Consider the following 8,921-nt stretch of genomic DNA (forward strand, 5'->3'; position numbering starts at 1 on the left):
AAAAAAAAAAAGCACTCAATACAAAAAAAAATAAGACCCTGAAAAAAAGTTTAAGAACAAGGAGTCACAAATTCTTCTGTCCGTTCATTCCCTCAAACAACTAAAAATTGCTCACTTGCTGCTGGATTCCAAACACTAGGGATACAAAAGTAAATGAGAATACAAAGTTTTCAATTAATCTCTTAATTTAAATTATCATAATTTGTTCCAGCCTCATGTAGAACATTTTGGGATTTGGGAATTTAATTTCAAGAATTTAAGAATAAAGCTAGTGTGGGATCCAACATACCTGCCCCATATACTTCCAGTGAAAGTTAAATAAGTGAACTCCTATGATGTGTTATTCCTAATAGCCAAAATAAAGAAACAACGCGCATCCTACCCTTGACTATATTGGATAAAACCAAACAGAAAGCCGGAGATCAATTCAGGAGTTGGCATAACTCTTAAAGCTACCCACTCTTTTCCAACCTCAGAAATCCCAAGGAGGATACCTCAGTCCCTCAATATGAAGGTGCCTCCCCTCATGATTCAGACCTCTTGTTAGGGCCTCACCTTTTGTTCTAGTACCACCCAGAGCACCATGCTCAGGGCCCAGCTTGCAGTGTCTGAGCATCAGGAGGCATATACCATTATCAAACCATAGCAGCTCTCCCTGGTAGCTTCTTTCTTCCTCTAACTATGCCTTTACTTACTATCGATGTAATCCATCAAAATTCCTAGCTTTTAAGTGAATTTTGGGTTTTGTTCATTGCTGTAAAAAGAAAACACTTTATCAGGTTTTCCTTTCTCACTTTCCCTTTTCTGCCTTCTTGGGTTTCTATGTTACCATACATTTCCTTCACAGAAACTGTTCTTCTGTCCTCTGACCCAAACCCCAAATCTTAAAACATATACATATTATATATATTTAAGGTACACATAATAAATAATGGGACACTTATAGGTAGTAAGACATTTTCTTTATTTCAGTTACTCTTTATTTTTATTTGTTTTATAGCAAAAGTGTATAAAGTCTGCTCACTTCAAGGAATCCAAATGCAGTGGAATTCAATCACTTCTGTCTTAGTTAGAGTTTCTATTCCTGCACAAATATCATGACCAAGAAGCAAGTTGCGGAGGAAAGGGTTTATTCAGCTTACACTTCCCACATTGCTTTTCATCACCAAAGGAAGTCAGGACTAGAACTCAAGCAGGTCAGGAAGCAGGAGCTGATGCAGAGGCCATGGAGGGATGTTCCTTACTGGCTTGCTTCTCCTGGCTTGCTCAGCTTGCTCTCTTATAGAGCCCAAGACTACCAGCCCAGGGATGATACTACCCATAAGCCCCCCCTCCTTGATCGCTAACTGAGAAAATGCCTTACAGTTGGATCTCATGGAGGCACTTCCTCAACTGAAGCTCCTTTCTCTGTAATAACTCCAGTTTGTGTCAAGTTGACACAAAACCAGCCAGTACAGCTTCTGTATGTTTTTTTTTTTGCTTGTTTGTTTTACTTATTCACTTTACATCCTCTCACTTTCCCACTTCTAGTCACCCCTTCCCACAATACTTCTCCCATTCCACCATCCCCTTCTCCTCTGAGCAGGTGGGCGCCCCCCTCCCCTTTGGTATCTCCATACCCTGGCACTTAAAATCTCTGCAAGTCTAGGCACTTCTCCCTCTGGACAGACAAGGCAGCCCAGCTAGAGGAACGTATCCCACATACAGGCAACAGCTTTTGGGATAGTCCACACTCCAGTTGTTCATGACCCACATAAAGACCAAGCTGCACATCGGCTACACTTGTGATGTGTGGGGAGGCCTAGGTCTAGTCTGTGTATGTTCTTTGGTTGGTGATTCAGTTTCTGGTCCAGGTTGGTTGATTCTGTTGGTCTTCCTGTCGAGCTCCTATCCCTCTATGGTCTGCAATAACTTCCTCCTGGTCTTCAGTGAGTCCCTTAGCTCCAACCACTGTTTGGCTGTGGGTGTCTGCATCCATCTGAGTCAGCTGCTGGGTGGAGACTTTCAGAGACAGCTATGCTACACTCCTGTCTGCAAGCACGACAGAGTATAATTAATAGTGTTAGGGATTGGTGCTTGTCCATGCTATGGGTCTCAAGTTGGGCCAGTTATTGTTTGGGCATTCCCTTAGTTTTTGCTTTATTCCTAATCCCTGCAATTCTTGTAGACTGGGTAAGCTTTGAGTTGAAAGTTTTGTAGGTGGGTTGCTGTCCCTATAGCTCCCCTGGGGTTCCTGCCTGGACACAGAGGCACTCTCCCCAGACTTCATTTTCCCCAATGCTGTGAGTTACAGTTAAAGACACCCTCATTACTAACTATGGAGCAGAGACTGAAGGAAGGACAATCCAGCCTGATATAGCTGTCTCTTGAGAGGCTCTGACAGTACCTGACTAATACAGAAGTAGAGGCTCACGGCCATCTATTGGACTAAGTACAGGGTCCCTAATGAAGGATCTAGAGAAAGGACCCAAGGAGCTGAAGGGTTTGCAGCCCCTTAGGATGAGCAACAATATGAAATAACTAGTACCCTCAGAGCTCCCAGGGACTAAACCACCAACCAAAGAGTAGACATCGTGGGACTTACGGCTCCAGCAGCATATGTATAATAGAGGATGGCCAAGTCAGTCATCAATGGGAGGAGAGGCCTTTGGTCCTGTGAAGGTTCTATGCCCCAGTGTAGGGGAATGCCAGGGCCAGTAAGCAGTAGAGGGTGGGTTGGTGAGCAGGGGGAGGGGGGAAGGAAAAGGGGTTTGTTTTTGTTGTTGTTGTTGTTGTTGTTGTTTTTTCCCATAGGGGAAACTGGGAAAGGATATATCATATGACATGTAAATAAAGAAAATATCTAATAAAAAAAAAGAATAGAAAAGACACCCTCATTGAATCTTGGGCAGCTCCCCTATCCCAGGTCTCCATCTCTTCCTGGAGATGCCCCCTACCACTCCCTCTTAGTTGCAGATTTCCATTCATTCTAATGGCCATTGGGCCATACCCCTCTCCTTCCCCTCCCACACCCAATCTTGAACTCCCTACTCCCCTCCCAATCCCTTTTCCTACTCAGCTCCATTCCACCATCTGTCTTCAATGACCATCCCATTCCCTCTTCCAAGTAAGACCCAAGCATCCTTGCTTATTCGTTTCTTCCTGTCCAACCTCTTTGAGTCTGTGGAGTGTGTAGCATGGGCATCCTGTAGTTTATGGCAAATATCCATTTATATGTGAAAACATACCATGCATGTCCTTTTGGAACTAGATTACCTCACTCAGGATGATATTCTCAAATTCTATCCATTTGCCTGAAAAATTCATGATGTCTTTGTTTTTCCTAGCAGAGTAGTATTTCATTGTGCAGATGTACCACATTTTCTTTATCCAATCTTCTGGTGAGGGACATCTGAGTTGTTTCCAGTTTCTGGCTATTATAAATGAAGCTGCTATGAACGTAGTTGAGCAAAGGTCCTTGTGAGATGATAGAGCATCTCTTGAGTAATTGAGTAGGTGTGGTATAGCTGGGTCTTGAGATAGAACTATTCCTAGTTTTCTAATAAATTGCCAAATTGATTTCCAAAGTGGTTGTACAAAGTTTGCATTCCTGCCAGCAATGGAGTAGTGTTCCCCTTGCTCCGCGTCCTTGCCAGTATGTGCTATCCCTTGAGTTTTTGATCTTAGCCATTCTAGCAGGTATAAGACAGAATCTCAGAGTTGTTTTAATTTGCATTTCCCTGATGACTAAGGAATTTCAACATTTCCTTAAGTGCTTCTCCAACATTTGAGATTCCTTTGTTGAGAATTCTGTCTAGCTCTATGCCCCATTTTTTAATTGGGTTATTGGGGTTGTTGGTGTTTACCTTTTTAAGTTCTCTATAAATTTTGGATATTACCCCTCTGTCAGTTGTAGGTTGGTGAAGATTCTTTCCAAATTTGTAGGCTGCCACTTTGTCCTATTGACAATGTCCTTTGCCTCACAGAAGCTTTGCAGTTTTATGAGGTCCCATTTATCAACTGTAGATCTTAGAGCCTGAGCCATTGGTGTTCTGCTCAGGAACATGTCTCCTATACCAATGTGCTTTCAGGTTTTCCCCATTTTCTCTTCAGTGAGATTTAGCATATCCAGTTTTGTGTTGAGGTCCTTCAACCACTTGGACTTGAGTTTTCTGCAGGATGATAAATATGGATCTATTTTCATTTTTCTACATGTAGACATCCAGTTTGGCCAGCACCATTTCCTGACGATGCTTTCTTTTTTTTCCCCCTCTATGGTTTTTGGCTATACAAATATATATATATATATATATATATATATATATATATATATATATACATACATACATATTTATATATGTATGTATATATATATATATATATATCAGAAATCAAGTGTCTATAGGCCTATGAGTTTAACATGTCTGTTTCTGTACTAGTTCCTTGCAGTTTTTATCACTATTGCTTTGTAGTACAGCTTGAGGTCAAGGATGCTGATTCTTCCCAAAGTTCTTTTATTGTTCAGAAATATTTTGGCTATCCTGTTTTTGTTTTGTTTTGTTTTGTTTCCATGTGAAGTTGAGAATTGCTCTTTTCAGATCTATGAAAAATCGAGTTGGAATTTTGATGGGGATGCTTTTGGTAAGATGGCCATTTTCACAATATTAATCCTACCTATCCATGAGCATGGGAGATTACTTTCCATCTTTTGATATCTTCTTTAATTTCTTTCTTCAAGGACTTGAAGTTCTTGTCATACAGTTCTTTCACTTCCTTGGTTAGTGTTACACCAAGATATTTTATATTATTCATGGTTATTGTAAAGGGTTTTGTTTCCCTAATTTCTTTGTTGGCCAGTTTATCATTTGTATAAAGGAGGGCTACTGATTTCTTTGAGTAATTTTTATATCCAGCCACTTTGCTGAAGCTGTTTTTCAGCTATAGGAGTTCTCTGATAGAATTTTTGGGATTGATTATGTATATTATCATATAATCTGCAAATAGTGATAGGTTTTTTTTTTGTTTGTTTTGTTTTGTTTTTTTTGTTTGTTTGTTTTTTTGAGACAGGGTTTCTCTGTGTAGTCCTGGCTGTCCTGGAACTCACTCTGTAGACCAGGCTGGCCTCGAACTAAGAAATCCGCCTGCCTCTGCCTCCCAAGTGCTGGGATTAAAGGTGTGCGCCACCACTGCCCGGCAAATAGTGATAGTTTGACGTCTTCTTTTTCAATTTGTATCCCTTTGATCTTTTTTAGCTGCCTTATTGCTCTGGCTAGGACTTCAGATACTATATTGAATAGATAGAGAGTGGAAAGTTTTGTCTTGTCCCTGATTTTAGTGGAATTCCTTTAAGTTTCTCTCCATTCAGCTTGATGTTGGCTATTGGCTTGCTGTAAATTGCTTTAATTATGTTTAGGTATGTGCCTTGTATCCCTCATCTCTCTAATACTTTTAACATGAAAGGGTAATGGATTTTGTCAAAGGCTTTTTCAGTATCTAATGAGATGATGTGATTTTTTTTCAGTTTGTTTGTATGATAGATTGCATGGATGAATTTTCATATACTGAGCCATCCCTATGTCCATGGGATGAAGCCTACTTGATCATGATGCTTTTGATGTGTTCCTGAATTCAATTTGTGAGACGAGTTTTTCTAGTGTTTTTGCATCAATATTCATAAGAGAAATCAGTCTGAAGTTCTTTTATTGTTGAGTCTTCATATGGTTTAGAATTCAGGGTGACTATGGCCTCATAGAATGAGTTTTTCAGTCTTCCCTCTGTTTCTATTTTATGGAATAGTTTGAGTAGTATTGGTATTAGCTCTTCTTTGAAAGTCTGGCGGAATCCTGCACTAAAACCATCTGGCTCTGAAACTTGGAAGACTTTCAATGACTGCTTCTATTTATTTAGGGGTTATAAGGCTGTTTATTACTTGTTTATAACTTGTTTATAGTCAAGTTATCTTGATTTAACTTTGGAAAGTGATATCTGATTAGAAAATTATCCATTTTGTTAAGATTTACAATTTTGTGGAGTACAGACTTTTGAAGTAAGATCTAATGATTCTTTGAATTTCTTCAGTGTCTGTTGTTATGTTTCTCTTTTCGTTTCTGATTTTGTTTATGTGGATACTTTCTGTATTTTGCTTATATTGACTAAGGGATTGTCTATCTTGTTGATTTTCTCAATGAATCAGCTCTTAGTTTTGTTGATTTTTTGTATTGTTTTATTTGTTTCTATTTTTTTGTATTTTTTTATTTATGTCAGCCTGATTTTGATTATTTCTTGCCTTTTACCACTCTTTTGGAGTGCTTTCTCCTCTTCCTCCTCCTCCTCCTCCTCCTCCTCCTCCTCCTCCTCCTTCCTCTTCTCTTTCTCCTTCCTCTTCTCCTTCTCCTCTTCCTCCTCCTTCTTCTTCTTCTCTCTCTTCTTCCTCTTCCTCTCCTCCCCCTCCTCCTCCTCCTTCTTCTTTTTTAGTTTTCAAATGTATGTTAAATTGCTGATATGAGAATTTTCTGATTTCTCTATGGAGTCACTTAGTCTTATGAACTTTCCTCTTAGGAGATCTTTCATTGTGTTCCATAAATTTGGATACATTGTGTCTTTATTTTCATTGAATTCTAGAAAGTCTTTAATTTCTTTCTTTCTTTATTCTCTAACCCAGAGATCACTGAGTTGAGAGAGAGTTGTTAAATTTCCATGAGTTGATAGGCTTTCCAGCGTTTCTGTTCTTGTCGAAGTCCAGCTTTAATCCATGGAGGTATGATAAGATACAAGGCATTGTTTAGATTTTCTTCTATTTGTTGAAGCTTGCTTTGTGACCCACTAAATGGTCAGTTTTGGAGAAGAATCCATGAGGTGCTGAAAAAAGGTACATTCTTTTATGTTGCGTAAAATATTCTGTAGATGTCTATTGGGTACATTTGATTCATAACATCTGTTAGATTTGTCTGGATGACCTGTCAGTTGGTGACAGTGGGGTATTGAAGTCTCCCATTGTTAATATGTGGTATTCAACTTGTGATTTAAGCTTTAACAGTATTTCTTTTTACAAATCTGTGTGCCCTTCCAGGGCCAATACGTGGGAGAGGGTGGGGTAGCAAGCATGGGGAAGGGGGGAGGCAAAAGGTGTTTGTTCTTGTTGTTTTTGTTCATTTGTTTGTTTGTTTTTTGGAGGGGAAACTGGGAAAGGAGAAATCATATGACATGTAAATAAAGAAAATATCTAATAAGAAAGATTTATTTAATTTATTTTATGTGTATGAGTACATTGTAGCTGTAATGATGGCTGTGAGCCAGCATGTGTGTGGCTGCTGGGAATTGAACTCAGGACCTCTGCAGGCCCTGCTCGCTCCAACCCCACTCGCTCCAGTGTAATTCATTGTAGCTGTCTTCAGACACACCAGAAGAGCAGTAAGGGAAAAAGGTCAAGTAATTTGCACAATATCTTTCCACAAATCCAGCCCTACAAAGGATAATAGGGGGAAAACACCAACATAAGGAGCAAAATTACACCCTAGAAGAAGCAAGAAAGTAACCTTTCTACAAACTCACACAAACATAATTCCACCTCTAACAATAAAAATAACAGGAAGTAACAATTACTTTTTCTTAATATCTCTTAATATAAAAATTAATATTACCAACTTATCCTAATCAATTTGAATTCAAAAGTATGAGGAATTGGAAATTTGTTGGCTATCATCTGGTGGTCCCTCTAATTTGGTAATTGGAGAAATAGGTGCAATATTGTACAATCAATATACACTTTCTGTTTCTTTGTACCTGACAGTGTCTTGCTGCGTATAACATAAGGATCTTGAAATCAGGCTTCTCCTATCTCAGCCTCTCTATTAGTAGGATTGTTTATTTGATGCTTTTACACTATACTATGGTTTTCAGAACAGCTTACATATTTCAAAATTGTTTATACAGCCAAAAAAAACCATAAATGATTAACTTGGGAGGTGGCTTATAAGAGGACAACAAAGAGTGAGAATAAATGCTTTGATTGATGTTTGTAACTACTGTATCAATTTTGAAGAAGAGAACTTTATAAGTTACTCTTTCTCTGAGATGAATGCTTTTCAAAATTATCACAGCCAATGAACTTGATTTTTTTATTAAATATTTTCTTTATTTACAATATGTCCTTTCCCAGGTTCCCCTCCAAAAAATAAAATAAAATAAAATAAAATAAAATAAAATAAAATAAATAAAACAAAAACTAAAACAAACCCCGGTTCTTTCCCCTCTCCCGCTGCTCAACATCCTACCCTCTCCTGCTTACTGGCCCTGGCAATTCCCTACACTGGGCATAGAACCTTCTCAGGGCCAAGGGCCTCTCATCCCATTGATGACCGACTTGGCCATCCTCTGCTATACATATGCTGCTGGATCCATGAGTCCCACCATGTGTACACTTTGGTTGGTGGTTTAGTCCCTGAGAGCTCTGAGGGTACTAGATAGTCCTAGTTGTTCATCCTAAGGGGCTGCAAACCTTCCAGCTCCTTGGGTCCTTTCTCTAGCTCCTTCATTGGGGACCCTGTACTCAGTCCAATGGATGGCTGTGAGCCTTTAGTTCTCTATTAGTTGGGTACTGTCAGAGCCTCTCAGGAGACAGCTATATCAGGCTCCAGCACCTGCTGGCATCGACAATAGTGTCTACATTTGATGACTAAATATGGGAAGGATTCCCAGGTGGAGCAGTCTCTAAATTGTCCTTTCATTAGTCTCTGCTCCATAGTTACTCTCTACAACTCCTCCCATGGGTATTTTGTTCCCTTTTAAAGAAGGAATGAAGTATCCACACTTGGCTCTTCCTTCTTCTTGAGTTTCTTGTGGTTTGTGGTTTGTACTTTGTGTATTCCGAGCTTCGGGGCTAATATCCACTTATCAGAGAATGCATACCATGTGTGTTCTTTTGTGATTGGGTTACCTCACTC

This window comes from Mastomys coucha, unplaced genomic scaffold, assembly GCF_008632895.1.
Source record: "Mastomys coucha isolate ucsf_1 unplaced genomic scaffold, UCSF_Mcou_1 pScaffold12, whole genome shotgun sequence".
Classification (NCBI taxonomy): Eukaryota; Metazoa; Chordata; class Mammalia; order Rodentia; family Muridae; genus Mastomys; species Mastomys coucha.